This window comes from Poecilia reticulata, chromosome 7, assembly GCF_904066995.2.
Source record: "Poecilia reticulata chromosome 7, P_reticulata-male-v2, whole genome shotgun sequence".
Taxonomy (NCBI): domain Eukaryota; kingdom Metazoa; phylum Chordata; class Actinopteri; order Cyprinodontiformes; family Poeciliidae; genus Poecilia; species Poecilia reticulata.
In genome coordinates this window covers 14,538,186-14,554,576 of record NC_088836.1, presented here as the reverse complement: position 1 = coordinate 14,554,576, position 16,391 = coordinate 14,538,186, and the positions used below count along the sequence as shown (strand labels likewise).

The window sequence follows — 16,391 nt, the reverse complement described above, 5'->3', positions numbered from 1 at the left end:
TGTAGGCGAGAGCTGCCCTTCTGTTTCCCCCTGTTTATGTGATTGTTAGGTTATTTTGAAGGGTTTTTCCCCCCTTTGCAATTAGGTAATGTAATAAAATTTTCTTTTAGTGTTTTTTGTTTATGTTGGCATGAACTGTTCTTGAAGGTAAATAGCAGCCGGTACTGAAAAGAGCCAAAAGGCATCAGAAACTAGACACCTTAGATGCCACCTTAGTCCCTTGTAAACTCTAGAGCAGCCAGGGGACGCAACAGGAAACAAGCATCCAGAAACTGTACTGAAGTAACAGAAGCAATAATTAATGTTACTCAAATAGAAGTAAAAAGTACAGTGGAGTGAAACTACTCCTACAAGCACAAAAAGTTACTCAAGTAAATGTTGCTAGCTGCTATCAACCCTCTGCTCATACACGACTTAGCTTGGTTTAGCATTTAATTCTGTATTTGAATTGTTCTTTGCGAGGCCTGATAATACGTCTCACAATTTCAGCAAAGAAATGTGCGACTGAAGTTAGTTAAATAAGAGTAGATTTTCTCTAAACTGTGTTAAAACTGCGCATCTACACTATACAACCCCACATTTGGGTGAACTTATCTTAAAACATACATGCTGTAACCCCTTTTTGAACCTATCGACAAGCTTCTAGTGACACGTTTAATGTTTCAGTACTTCTCAGAAATGGCGAAGCTCTTTTTAGTTAGTTGATTTTCTAGCACCAACCCTACTTTTAAGAAGTTTTCCAATTTTGTGGGCGCGGTAAAAAAAAAGTTTCAAGCAAGTCCGTGTTTCTGCAATCTTGTTGTTGCTGCAACACGAAGTTGAAAAGTTCGGAGAGACTCTTCATTCTACACTGCTCAGTTTGTGCACCACACCAGTCTTGCTGGCAGTAGAACAGGCCCTCAGCATGATGCTACTTCTACCATGTCTAGAATTTGTACAGCTCATTTTGTCCGCTCTGGACATATCTATAAAACCTTTAAAAACTTTGAGGTGATAGCTGTTTTCTTGGCTAGTCCACTATGAGTCAGTGTTGGTGATACAGAGGTGTCTCTGTGGGTTCTGCTGTTCAAGTATCTTTTAGTTTATGATAGATTGGACCCTCAGTGGTGGTTCCTGAAAATCTTAATACGTTTAGTTTGTTCTGAGCGTGATGGCGTTTGGGTTTCAGCGGTTGAAATTTGGATACAACTGGTCAGTCATGTCAAACACAAGAAAGCAGACTGCTGAGAAAAAGGCAAATAAACTTCTGGAATGTACTGTATTTGCTTTTCTAATTATCGGGTTTTGATTATGTCATGCTCCTAAATATATATATATACAATGCTGTACTGTTGCTGCAATATGTACAATGTACGAAATCTAATGTAAATTACCCTGTGCAAACCACATAGGTTTATATTTCCATTTTCGTTTGTGTTTGTTCTCTTCATAAGTAGAAAATCAATAAAAAATTTTTAAATAATAATAAAAAATAAATAATTGTAAAAAGTGTCTAAAAACTATGAACATTTTTGCATGGAATAGTGCTTAAAAATAATAATAATAAAAAAACATTGCTTTCGAAAAACATAAAAAAACAAAAACACAGTGTGATTATGGATTTATTTAATAAACAGTAAAATGCACACGGTAAGAAATATTGAAAAACTATATAATCTATAATTAATAGAAACAGATATATACATATATTTTTGAACTTATCACACAAAGTTAAACACTGGTGTTTTTTATGCCACATATATATGACATCTTTTGTAAGTATTTTTTCTATGTTGCCACTATGTAAAATAATAGTTTATTCTCTAATCTCTTTTACTTGACTTTTGTGCCTTTGCCATACTAAATACTGCATTCTCGTGACCCTATTCTATTCTATTCTATTCTATTCTATTCTATTCTATTCTATTCTATTCTATTCTATTCTACTGTGAGTCACAGTGCTGGTTTTCTTCTAGATGAAAAAGATAGCGTTAACGCCTCCAGGACTCCCAGTTGACTCCCGTGGTGTTTCCAGCTTTGACCAGTGGGCGGCGGTATTTCACCGGTTGAACTTTGATAACTCCCCCCCTCCTCTAACTGCTTTCACCCCAAGATGAAGAAGGATGCTGTCATGCTGAGTACCTCTCATACACACCAGTCTGAGCATCCCGGCAACGATTACTCCCTCTGTATTCTCATAGTCCATCATTTATGACAGCATTATTCCAAAAGCCGCTCGCTTAGTTCCAGCTATATAAGAAAAAGACACACAGGTGGCACTGCAGCTGTTGTACTACTACTGTTGTAGTGGCGACACTTGGCTAACTAACGTTGGCTAATTGCCCCTGCTGCTGCTGCTATTGTTTGTTGTTGCAGTCTCTCATCAAACAAATCACAGATGTTGTAGAGCAAGCTGTTTAAGGTAAGTGCGGTGAGCTGCAATCAGCTTCTTCTTTTCACCTTTGATATACGGCAGTAAATAATAATAAAATGACAAGCGTGAGGAAGTAGTTTGGGAACGCTGTGCTGTTAACGCACATCCTTGTTTGGTAGCTGCTGTTTGCCCCTCACTCTTTCTGGTTACCGTGAACCAAATGTTGGCGGCTAGTGACTAGCACTGATTGGGAATGCCAGCGAGGTGCAGTCTAATGCCTGGAAACAAACGGCTCGTTTACACCGGTTAGCTTGGAGTACTTGCAAAGCACGCAACTTTACATTGTTTTATCTATTGCTTTTTAATATAATACTGTAGTGCTATTCATATGCAGCATTAGAGGTGTTTTCGTAATTTAAACTCACCCAGTGTAGCGCCTTTATTCCATGAAGTAGACGGAGCCCAAGGAGCTATTGTCATTAGCTCCAGGAAACGTTAGCCTGCGAAGCTAACTTGCAGGCTTTGTGTGTTTACCTTAATTGTTGTTGTGCTGCTAGTAGTTTGTGGTTACTTGAGATGACAACATGGCCTGGTTTTAGACCATACTAAAGCTGAGGTGACTGCACAATTTTGCTGAGTTGTGGAAACATAGAGGAGAAACTTACAAAATGTCTCTGTGGCTGAAATTTGACAACAAATGATGCAGAATTAACTCTAAACTGTTAAAAACAATAGCAGCAAAACTAAAGATGCACTGTCCAGTAGTTATGTTTGCAGGATTTGCATTTTTATCTAACAAAGAGTTGCATAATAAAAGGATAAGTGATGTAGTGCAAGTTTAATAATAGTAAACAAACATTTTTTTTTACTGCATTGGATAATAAAGATGTCAGTTGAACTCTTCTGACAAAATCTGCACATTTTTATTGCAAAATATAAAGCGTGTTATGCTTCTTGTGGCAGTGTTTTGGTATTTTTCCAGCCTTTTTGCCCGATAAGCTGAATTTCACTGCAGCTAATGAATATGCAAGCAGATCAAAGGAGAGAGAAACATTTGTTTTCCTTCCAGTGTGCCGAAAGAAACAGATTTCAATGTTGACAGCATCTGCATTTTTCTCACTTGTAACCATTAGGCTGGATGCAGGGAAATCCTTCATAGGTACCCTGACAACATTTGGCTTAAGAACAAACTCACCGCTACATCTTACTGAGTAGCTTAAAAAGGAAAGGTTTTGTGCTGTGCCACTGCACTTCTCTAAGCATCTAAATAATCCCTGGCAACTGCTCAGATCTGTGGGTAATGGCATCCTGGATAGAGGAGACACGGTGCAGAACATGAAACTTCAGACACACATGTGGTTTGTAATGTGTTGTTTGGTCGCTCGGTTTGTCACAGTTGTTACATAATCATCTGAAGGGATGTAGTTGTGCTGACTCCAGCTGAATCGTGTCCAGTAACTTTGATAAACTGGCAAAAGCCACATCAAACAGACAAAAAGTCATGTTTGTTTTTATTTTTAATCTTATCTTTATATTGCTTTGGTCTGCTTAAAGCTTGACTTTTCATGACGTTTGCGTGTTACACTTGTTCCAATGCTCTTTTAATTGAGGTAGTAAAATTTTCATGCTTCCGTCGAAGGTGTGTGTTTAGTAGCACAGAAATTTTTTTAGCAAAAAGTCAGACTAAAAAAAGTAAGTGCCAACAGCATGAACTTATCAAAGGTGGTACGTTAAAGTAAGAATACAAGCATTTGTATCCTGAGCTCAGCCTGTGCAAGGTTAAACCAAGATAATTTTTTGATTTAAAATAGAAAATCAAAAATTATTCCCATTGAAGAAATAAAGTAACATTAATTAGATATAATAATGCCATCTCCAACAGCTGTTTATTTTGATTTTGTTGCCTAGTATTGAAGCAGAATTGCATATTAAACACCCATTTAAATTTAGCAGTAATTTTCAGGTACTAGTTCAGGTATTTTGCACAGAAATACAATACAATAAGTGCTGTGAGTTTTATAGAGTAATTATAAAGGCTATACAGGCTAGCAATAGCGGGTTATTAAGTTTGACTCAGCTTGTATAGAGCAAACAGTCAAACAGACATATATTTTATTAGCTGTAGTTTTAAAAAACAACAACAATATCTTAGTTTCCAAACAATAACTACGTGTTTCTTGTGACCAGACATGTTCCAGAGTTTGTCTTTCTTGTTATCAGGAGAAAGAAAAGTGTTGGACCGTTTTTTTCAGCCAGCTGACTATAAGTGCACTACAACAGGTGAAGCAGGGGGACTGATGCACTTGATGCTCCTCACAGACGGAGAACATTCAGGTTTCTCTGGCCAATTTCCTGAGATTAAATTAAAATAATTCTAAACCGCTAGAAGAGCCAGAGCTGTGCAACATCTGGAACAAACCCAGTTGTGGTTTTGTTGCTGAGTTTTACAGTGACGGTATCGATTAGGATATTTCTTTTTCCTTAATCACAGCGTTCTCACCATTTTTTGTGAGCTTTAACCTGTCAAAAATACACATCTAGTGTGGACATAGAGAGCGGTATTACTAACACACAGAATCTAATCTACAGCTGATTACATGATTCCATCACGTATTGGCTGATCCAAGCAGCCCCTTTTGATTCCCATGTTGATTCCCATGATGACGGCTGGGGTTTGATAGATTGTGTTGTTCTTGTTGGATCGATATGATGGAAAAAAAAAAAAAACAAGCAGTTGTGAAACCAGAACTTTTTCAAGGTTTCCCCCAGGAAACTTGCTAAGCCCGGTGGTGGGGTGCTAGGGCAGTCATTCATTCAACATTTTTTTTTTTGAGTTAAAAATGTTTAAAGTTGACAGGAAATTTGAAAAATATCACTTGATAATTATGTGTTATTGAAAAATTGGAAGATTAATACCTGAGCACCAACTATAAAGTCTTAAAAAATGCAGACATTTTAAAAAGACTTGAATAAATAAGCAATGCTTAGCCTGGTGGGGGCACAAGTAAAGCCTGGTGGCCCGCCAGGCTTATAATACCCTGGGGGAAACCCTGTTTTTAATCCCTCTGTTTACAACGATTCTTTTTACATGCCTTGTGGTTATCAACAACCAATCCCATTATATTCTTTCTACTACTTGCTGATAATGACCGGACTATGCGAGCGGTATAAAACGACCAGTTAATATTTGCATAAAGTAAGAGATTAGCTTCACATTATTATCTCTTTTTGGCTTTAATGATCCATTTTTCATTGCTAAGCTCAATAATCATCATATTTCAGATGCCTGGTGGTTCGTAATTCATTCTGGCAGTCTTCAGTGGCTGTGACATAGGTTTTCTTTACTCACCGTTTAAAATATAGACTTGCTGTGTTGAGGTACAGAGATCTGCCATTACCGGCTGTGCGTTGATTACTGCTTCACCACCGCTCTGACTGAAAACCACCTAAATGGGTGGTTCTTGTTCAGCTGAAATTCCTTGGGGTTTGTGTGGAGGATAATTTAGAATGGCTCAAAACAGAACTTTTGCGGCCTTTTGTTTTGCTTTCTGCCGTGGGGCTCGTGGTTCTGTCAGGTGATGCGTGTTGCTTTTTTTGAGTGGTCTGCAAAGTCGCACATCCGACGACACACCCTGCCTATGGGAGGGTAATCCGGTGGGGTTGCTGTAGCAGCGGAGTCATGATAAGTGAAGTGTAATAAACCTGCTATTTCCTTTTAATGACTAGTATGTGTTTGAGTAATGGCAGCTGGCTGTGAGTAATATGTGGCAAAGGCCAGACAATGATGAGGAAAATCCTTTTTCCCCTGTGCTCCGACACCTCTTTGTTGGATGACGTGTCAATGCACACACGGTCTGGTGTTCATTATTACCATGTTCCACACAAATGGCAGCTTGCTGGGTTTTTTTCACCTTTTGTTATGAGAAATGGTTTCACCTTAAAATCCTCCTGTCGTCTCCGACTGCCTCGTCCTGTACCATTCCAGGCTTGCGGCATTGTTTTATGGCGCATGATGTCGAGGTAAGCTTGAACTGTAAGAGGCTACTGTGTCGTTTCAGAGAGGAGGTGATTAGAGCTGATTTGTTGTTTTATTCAACACTGTTTGGTTGCTGAGAGATGTAGGTAAGCAGGGAAACAGATGTTGTCAAGCGCCTGCTAAGAAATAAAGCTCGAACGATTAGGCGTACTTGTAGCAAATGCAAGGCAACGGACAAAAAAAAAAAAAATGGGAAGGGAGGCAAGTAGACTTTCCTTTGTAGTGTTCAGTATCTGTTTCATTGCTAGATATCTGGCGGTTACACAGAAAATTAATGCCCTTAACAAAGGAGCAATGTTCGCTCAAAGACCTCTTGATGGGCAATTCAAGTGCTGTATATTCATTAAAAATAACAATCTGTCAGCACTTACTGACAGCACGCACAACAAGCCAAGCTCTCTTTATTGTTCTCCGAAGATGTTTTTCAGTTCCCGTGCCAAGAGCAGGGTAATTGGCTGTAGCAAAGCCGTGCATGTGTTGTTTTAAGATATTGGACTGACACGCACAGGGCACACTGGCAGAAATGAGGCGAGCAGCCCCCTCCCCTGCCTCTTTCTCCCCTTTCTTTCTTCCCCCCCATCCCCAGCCTCTCAGCATGTCAGAGAAAGGAAAGACTAGATGCGTTTTGTGTTGTGTGACAGCTTCCCTTCACCTCTCATAAGAGGAGATCCAAGCACGCCGCATCTTCTCTCATCTTTGTTTGATTCGGGCCTAGCTCTGCAGCTCCAACAATTGTGCCAAGGAGATGGTATCGGCAAGTGCTGCTCGTGTTAACAATTGTGAACTGTCTTGCCACATGCCGCCGGTGGTGTTTGATGTACTAGATGTGATCAAATCCGTTTTCTGCGCGAGTCGGCCTCGTCTTCATCTCGCAAATGCCGCCTGGATCCTCCTGGTTGGCTTGGCATGCATGCATGCATCGTAACTAATAAGGCACAGCGCGTTTTACCGTTGCCGCGGCTGTCTGCATGTTTTCTGAGTTGGATTTAGGATGTTGAAACTGGCTACACTCTGATGTCCTTTCTGCTCTGTACCCAAGTGGTTGTACAATGGAGAGTGTGGAAACTGGAAGTGGAGGCTTGGCTAACGTTCAAGGTGTGACGCAACAGCAAAACTAACACGTGAAGAAGAGGGTGACAGCCCCAGACAGCTTAGAGACTTTGGTGTCTCCCTCCCTTTATGCTGCATTCACACCAGCCCTGTTTAGTCCACTTTAATTTAACTCTAGTTCATTTGTCTAGAAGGTCAGGCTCGTTTGGGGATGTGTGAATGCGTAATCTAACTCTGGTCTGCCATCAAACCTAGGCCTCAGTTTGATTAAAGCGAACTCTGGTTTGACTGGATAAATGACCGGAGAGCGCTCCTAAAGCAGGAAGTGGACTATGGCGCAGGGAATTCTGGGTCAGTACAACCAAAACAAACGCAAGAGTCTAACTCTAGAGGGAGAAATGGCTCGTGGTCTTTTACCAAAGACAAAAAAATAAATCCTACAACCGCTAAAGTGTGACACTACTGCATTTTTGTTTACATTTTGTGAAGAAGGAAGTAAGAATAAAAAATAATGCTACAATAATTTGGAGAAAAACCCCCCCAATATCTTGATAGGCGACAACGCTGTAAAATGTAAAAACACTTTCTAATTTAAGGGTTGGACAGTCGCTCTGCTCAGATAAACATCATTGGCTACCATAATATGTCAGAAATGACCAGAAAATACCTGATTACGATAAATTTATTTGGAATTATCAAGAAACATAATCTGAAATCTGCAAACTATTGAGCATCACTTTACTCCTTGCTGAATGACCCCTCTGCCTCTATTAATGCTGGAACTGGTGTGTCAAAACTATTAATAGGCTTAAGCTTAATGTGAAATCCTGAATTTAAAGAAAGAAATAAACAATCATGTCGCTCAATATATTTGCATTCAAATCCCAGCTGAACTAAAATGGAAACAGTTTATTATCGATAGATTTCAGGCAGTGAGTGAAACATTCAGTCTTTTTTTTTTTTTTTTTCTTTTTCAAATGCTGAAAGTTTAAAAAGGCAGTATAAGATTCAGGTCATAACCCCGTTTCTCAGAGCAAGGGATCCTATTAATAGCTCTTTGTCACTGACGTGGCAAAAAAGCAGAAATTGTAAGTCAAAACTAACAGCCAGCCTTTCGCCATCTCAGTAAAAGAGAGAAAAATGAAATGGTGTAAGATCAGCTGGCTGGCCCCCGAGGAGAACGAGAGAAGAGTTGTGGTGGGGGGGGGGGCTGTGAGGAGGAGGACTGCGCTGTGTGTGTGTGTGTGTGTGTGTGTGTGTCAGTACTGATTAGGTAAGAGATTGCCTCATGTAATGACACTGCATGGTGCAGAAACACAAACAATGCATACCAGTGTTACACTGCACACACACCCTGCAGCTGCGTGCCTCAAGATGTTTATATAGACATGTACACTATCCCTGGAATATTTCAACATGTCGAAGTTTTTCAGGGGACACACAGATATACACTTATTCTGCCGAAAGCCCTTTTCTGTGCTCTCTCTTCCTGCGTAGCACAGATAAAAGGTGGAGGTGATTAAAGGGAGGGAGCACAATAGACTGGGTACTTTTCTATCAGCACTCATTGTTACTATTTTTCAGCAAATATATGTGGATGAATGGACTACATAACCTCCTGCTGTTAGTTTAACCTTAAGCTTTCAGCAGGAACATGTGATATTTTGTTCCTATTTGTACCTGTTTTTATCCTAGTTTCTGACCTGCTGCTGCTGCTGCACACAAAAATCTTCAGATTTTTGACTTGCTAACAAGAACCACAATTTTGCTGCAACAGTTGCAAGTATTTAGGTCTAGACTTTGACTGGACCATTTAAACACATGAATGTGCTTTGATCTAAGCCACCAGGGTTGAACTAATTTTTATTTTGGGCCGTATCAAGATCATGAATGTCCTTAAAGGCCCAGTTGCACCAGAATGTATTTATAAGACTTGTTAAAATTAAACAATATTCAACATCTTTCCCACAGCATACGGATGAAAACTGCTTTGATTTCATGGATAACATAATATGTGAGCACACAACTGTTCTTTGAAGGTTAGTTTTATGTGACTCTCTACAGACTGAAGCTCACTAAGCTCCTCCAGACTAGCAGCAGCAGTTAGCAAAAACCTGGTGGAACTGAGCATCTGCTGAGGTTTTTATACAAACAGCGCTCCTACTAATGGCTGTAAATGTCATCAGTGGACAGCATGGCGAAGCATATTGTTGATGATAACAGTAGAGTGTCATAAATGGTAGGGCTTCTTAATGGGACAGAAGCCAATTTCAAGGCGTCAAATGACTACAATGTGAAGTCAGAGTTCTTTAAGTTGCTTTTGACAAAAAAAAAAAGAAGCATTTTCATAACAAATGGAGGTAACATAATTCCTTGATTGTGCTATAAAATGACACTATGTGCCTAGAAGATGTGTAACTCCTCCAGCCCGCGTTAAAATCTTTGACTTCTGTCGTGGTGATGAAAGTTAACCTTCATTAACGAGTCTAAACAATACCATTGATTCAATTGATTATTTTATGGAGTGGTTTATCAATAGCAGCAGTCTATTGTTTTGACCAGCGTGACTCAGTCATTAATTAAAGTGTCTGTTAAGGCTCACCATCGTTGTGTGTTTGTGTTTTCTGGATGCTAAATATTATGTAGATCCTTTGATAAGGGGCTGGTCGAGCTTTGGCGTCTCTGTGACAAGTGCGGGCGTCGTACTGATGTTGTGACTGAACACACCAGGCTCTGTTTTGAGTCTCACATTTTGGTGGAGGTGTCAGGAAAGACGGCGAGGACTCGGGAGTGGGGGGGGTTACGTAGCCAGAAGCAAAAGACCTGGTGATACTGGGTCCGCCTGCTCGGCTGTTCATAAGGTGCTTCCGGTGAAGCGCGTCCTTGATCGCCCTTGCAGGCTAGACGACCCTATCGAGTGCCGAGACTTCAGGTTGGGCGCGAGGTTGTTGCGTCGGATCGACTGGGTTTAAAGATGGACGTCTTGTCTTTTGCACCTCAGTGCCAGGAGTCGGCGCAGAGAAAATGAGTTCTGAGGATTGGGTTTAGATTTGCCACTGTAGCACTTCCTCTCTGATGCACTCCAGCTACCATCAGGGAAAGGTTGTCAGAGACAAAGAGAGAGAGAGGAGGAGGAGGAGAGAGAAAACGGTGAAGCACAGCAGTGCTATCTAATAGATCAATTTGTAATAAATCTGTTGCCTCAAGCTGTTGTTGTTCGCTTCTACTCACTAAAAGGTGTCTGCGTTTCTCAGGCAAGAAAATGCTTGTCAGGCTGGGCATACAGAGCTATCAGTGAACGAGACGCGCCTAAAGCACAGTAAATCGTTTACTCTGAGCTCGGTTTACATAGGTCGAACGCATCGCTCTCTTATCAGCACATTCCATTGGTCAAAAAACGAGGGCTGCGGACCAATCGATACGACTGAATGCTGGAATCAGGAAGCAATGCTCCCCTCACATAAAATTTCCTCCATTATCCAATATGAACCATTAATCTTGATGAAAGAGCAATTGATTGAGCGATCAGTCAAGGTTGGCGAATTTATTTCACCAAGAATCCTCCGGCTTCGTGGTAATCTGTTGAAGTGGTGCTGCTTTTCTTTTCCGAAGCAAGTGGCAGAATTCAAATGGTCCAATTATTATGACGGCAGTTTGATCTTTAAGGTAGCAGAGAAGCAGCCTTCAATCACAACCGCAAGGGAGCCCTCCTGCTCCTCCTCCACTAGCAGCCATATGGACCGTACTAATTGTGTTTTACGCCAACCATTTTCACTGATCCATCTGGGACTTGTGCGAGCGCTGTAGCTATAATGTCACCAGCAGTGGGCTGGCTCATGAAAGAAACATTAGTAAGCAAGATGAGATGACAGGACGGCAATATACTGCAAGGCAACACAATTATTGATTTTATTCAAATGAAAACTGTGGCTCTCCGCGCTGAAGCTGTTAACTGTTGTCTTTAAAGTGTGATTTCTTGCACCTATTGTGTGGGATCGGTTTGTTCTCATACATGCAGCATTAGCCTTACATTACCATTACAATAAAGGGCAATCCCAAATGCCTTGCCTCTAGCGATGAGGATTATTTACCCGTTGGGTGATGTGGGGTTTTTGCAAAAAGTATGAGATGCACTGATCCTGGTCTGTGCACATTTTCTTTTTTTGTTTTTTGTTTCCTTTTTATTTGCAAGTACTGTAGAAAATAAAAGAAAAATGTACTTTTTTATAGAGGGAATAGGTTTGACTCAAACAAAACAAGTCACTTCCCCCCCCCAATTTTCCAGCTACTATTTTAGTTAATTAATAATTATTAATGATAGAATAAATAAAAGATGGAAAGAGAGGGAAAAAGTGTTTAAAATTTACTATTAAAATTATTTAATTTTACATCGTTTATAAATAGGCAGATGTCCCTAACCTCTTTGATTCTCTCAAACCAAAAGTAGATGCATTTGGTTGACGCATTTATTGTGAGTTTATTGTTTTGATACGTTTAATAAATAGGGAAAAGTAGTGCCAGTTATTTATTTTATTTTTTTTTATTATTGGGCCTGATTGTGACTGAGCAGATCTGATCAAGAGGAAAAAATAAATGCAGATCCTGTTGTCTGGCTGTTTGTCTAACCCCTCTAACATAATGTGTATTGCATAAAACCAGCTTCTTTTCTCGCATCTGTTTGGTTTGGTGACGGCAGAAATGCTCAGGTTTGGATGTTGAATGTAAATGTGGCATTCACCACTTGCTCCCGCCTCCTGACCGGGAAACGGCTGTAAAATATTTGAAGTGCTAAAGTGCGACTGAGGCAAATCAGTGTGTGTTTATAATATTCGGTCCTGAAAAGGGCACATCTATGGAAATTAGATCGCGCAGATGAGGGGGCGAGGGTGTGTGTGTGGATATTTTTTGAATGGCGACCGAATCGAGGGAGGGGAAGAAAAAGGGAGCGTGTGTTTTTATTGTGTACTTGCCAACAGTTTTCTTGTAATTATTGAAATTGATGTTTGCTGCAAAGCTGTAAATCTGCAAGATCTTCTGTTAATAAAGCGGCGGTAGCAGCCGAGCCGTTAGGCTGAGAAATAAAAAGCAATCAAGCCTCCAACATCCTGTCCCTCGCCCTAAAATGAAGCAGCAGAAATCCTAATTAACTGAGAGGATGAGGAGCTCTTACCACAGTGCTTGGCTAGCTTCTCTACTCTAATGAAGACACTGCGCTAGTCTCTCCCAAACCCTCTTTTTCTCCCGCTGCCTTTAGTTTCGGCTCTGACTTGCCTGGGGATTTTTTCTTTTTTTTCTCCTCTCACTTTCTGCTTCCTCCTTCGTCCTTCCTTGCGTGTGAAGTTGTGCAAGCGACCTCTGAACTGATGGGGCAAAAATGAGCTGTGTAGACGTCTGCACACCCCACACAGAAAATCGGTGAGCTAGACGGTGGCCTCTGTGATGGTTATTATATTTTATGTAAAGTGCTGTGAAAGAGAGGGAGAGACTGCATTGATCTCGTCCCATTGATTTCATAGATTCTCTTTAGGATGACAATACAGTTGTCTTTCTGTGTCATCTTCAAGGGCTCCTTTTCAAATCAGCGATGTGGCAAATTACTCCTGTCATCTGCTGCCCATACTCAAACAACATTGTGTCATCCTTTGTGGACTTGAAAGTCAGGTTAAATCTTGCTGTTCACATCTGATGTCTGTTTGCCTGTGCGGCGCCGTCTTTGAACTCGACTGTAAAGTTTTGATGTGTTGCTGATGATTTTTTATTTTTTTTATTTTCCCTCTATACAAAGGAAAAATAACTTAAGGCCCTGTCCACACAAGTTCATATTTTCCTAAAACTTTATATTGATATTATCGGCCAGTACCGACGTTGACGTTGATACATTTTTCATCCCTAGTATGTATCCACACAGAAATGCAGAGAAAGGTCCAAAACGCTGTTTTTACTCCCTCAGTCCTGAAGTGGCGCTAATCATGGAGTATGTGACATTAGCATAAAGTCTTCACACAAGATTAGCTGCAAACAAAACAAGATAACAAGAATGTCAAAAAACATTTGTGGAGTCTCAAGTAGAATGTTTTCTTTGGAGCTGTAACCTTTAATGAGGTTCGGTAGCAGTGTTGGCATCATGACCACAAACATTTAATCTGCTATTGTTGTTGTTATGCATGATGCCTTTGGGGTTACACGTAGGGATGCACGATTTTGGACTTTTGGGCGATATCCAAAATGCCAATATACTAAATCTCATTTGGCCGATAACCGATACCAGTACCAATATTTTTTTCCTACACCTAGTTACTGAAACTATATGCTTTTCTCCACGGTGGCATTAAAATACTGCATTATCTTTGTCAATTTAGCATGCTACCAAATGCAAATGCCAAAAAGGAGGCAGAAAAAGATGTAACACTTTCAACTTGCATTATGTTCGATGTTAAATTTATCAGCTCTCTCTAAGCCAATGACAACACTCAAAAACGGTGTAAATTTTCAAATCTTCACAGAACTAAACTGAATGTGTTCACAAGCAGCAAGTGAAAAGCGCATCAGTCGTGCATCAATACTTAACAGTTTCTTATGATGCCTGCAGCACAGACATTGTGCTGCAGGCATCATTGTTACTGGTTTGTCATATAAAGACAGCGGCTTTTATATCGGTGAATTATTTTGCCGGAACATGCCGATAATATTGTGCATCCCTTGATACAGGTCCAATTAGAGCTTGGGCCAATGCATTCAGTGTTTTTGCTATTCACATTCATTTTCACTCTGGAAATTGCTTTGTGTCCTCCAAAAAGACCGTTTTTGTGTGATCAGGGGGCAAAAATGTTTAAGAAATTTCTAGTTTAAGAAAAACAAAAAAATCTTTTTGGCGGGGACGGGGACCTAAGAAATGTTGAATTCAACCTGCAGACAATAGATAATTATTAAGCAATTGGCATAAAGGTAGAGATGCATCAGTAACTTTCTGTCTTATTAAATTATTAAAAATATTAGCCTGATTACAGAGCATTCAGGGACATATTTTGTCTTTTAACAGGGAGAAAGACCTCTACTTTAAATAAAGAGGTACACAGAGGTGTTTAAATCTTCCTCGTCTTCCTTAAGACAAGGAAGAAACTAGCAAGCAACTGCAGTGGGATTAAAAGCCTTTAAAGAAACTTGAGTACTAAAACGAAAACAAGGCTCTTATGTTATTCAGATCTGTGCTATAATCTGTCGTTTGAAACAGAGCCTGCCTCTGCTCTCGGTTTCTTCCCCTTGTTTACCTGTAAACTTGTCCATTTTTTCCTCTGCCGTCTGTGGATTGCCACAGAGCGCTTTCCCTCTGCCCACACCCCCCCACCAGTCCCCCTTTGTTGTAGCGAGCAGCTCAAAAGCCTCCAGGGAGGCTCAGACAAATAGAGGACAGCGACAGGTGAGGCTCTGTCCCTCCATCCTTCCATCTCCGCGTCTCCCCTGTGAGCACTCGACCAGACAAGTTTCCAGGCTCTCAAAAGCAGCAAATCGACTCACCGTAGGATTCATTGTCACTTAGCCGAGCCGGGGCCTAGCAGCTCTCTCTTAAAGGCCATATCCTCCTCCTGCTCCTCCTTATTTCACCATGTTCTCAAATAAAGCCACAGCTATGTGGCGTGGCGGCGCTAAAAGCCTCGTTCCACGTATACATATCCTCGGCAGGGATCGACGCCTCCTTTTTTTAAACATCTCAACATTAGCACGGTGCTACCGATGACAGCTAAATTAAGTGCTTGTCACATCTCAGAAAATTCCCGCTGGACGCGTCCAGTCAGCTGCGCTCCCATCTTGATTTGCCGCGGTTAATTTTAACGAGAGCGTCAGGCAGTACGCTCCGGCAGGCTCTATTGTGCAAATCTCTCACCAAGGTGGCGGATGTTCTATTTGCTCGCGCGCATTTCTCGAGGATGATTGAGGGCGAGCAGAGCTCTGTCAGACTCCCTGTCTCTCTCTTTATTCTTGGCATAAAGCAAATGGATGTGCTCGGCACAAAGCTCGCTGCAAAACACCAGATGAAGAAGGTGGCATCGTGCGCACAGACACGCATGTTTGTAGTGGAAGCTTTAAAAAAAAAAAGCGCACCAATACAAGGTTAAATTTCACTCCTGAGTGCGACAGTTTTGTCACAGGGGGAGAGATTCACTACCGTCCCTAGCAGAACCTTCCTCGGAGAACCTGCAGTGTTCACCTCCTCCTCTTATGTTTCCTCTAATCAGTGACATGGGGAAGAAAAGAAAAAAAAAACTACAGCCTTGCTTTGTTTCCCTATTTCCCTTTCTGCTGCCAGGAGTTTGATTTGTCTTCCTCATGTTGCTTCAGCTATGAAGATGTTGATGGCAACATAGGCTCTGGAAACTAAAAGGACACTTTCTCTTCACCCACCTCCCCCCCTCCCCCCATTCCCAACCTATCTCTTTTTGCCTTTCTCTTCATCACGTAGCCGCTCGCGTTACCCGGGGCTCGTCCGCCTTGTAGCTACTGTTGCCGTGAGATAAAGACGATGAAAGTGGGAAATACGTGTGGCATTTTCTAGAAATTCAGCTTTGGAACATGTGGATGTGCATGCAGAATGCTTTTGTTTTTCTTATTTTCCAAATGGAGCTCGTGGGGCAGAGGAATCTGGTGGCTGGTTTTAATTGTTTGTGACACATGAAATGAGAAACAATAATGTGCGACTTCTAGGGAGCCCAGGAGATTACAATCTGGTGGGCTGCTTAAAGGAGAGTCAGTGAGATGCAATTGCACGTCTCTTTTTCCCTCGCTGCCCTTTGAGCCATAAACCACTCAAACACATTTAGCAAGCAGTGATTTTTATTTTTATTTTTATATGTGTATGTATATATATATATATATATATTTCTCGCTCTCTGTCTGTTCACCTCCTCGCCCTGTTTGTTATCCAGCAGTGCTGCTGGTGGAAAACCTCCCAGGCTT

General features: G+C 41.0%; 1 protein-coding gene across 2 annotated transcripts in view; it reads left to right on the top strand.

Annotated features, from left to right (window-relative positions):
* Nucleotides 1-2,083: 2,083 nt before the first annotated feature.
* Nucleotides 2,084-16,391, top strand: part of rerea (arginine-glutamic acid dipeptide (RE) repeats a) — a 192,638-nt gene continuing 178,330 nt past the window's right edge. For both annotated transcript variants that reach the window (XM_008413332.3, XM_008413330.3), the window contains exon 1: nt 2,084-2,401. The gene's annotated coding sequence lies outside the window, so the exon portion shown is untranslated. The remainder of the gene's footprint in view (nt 2,402-16,391) is intronic.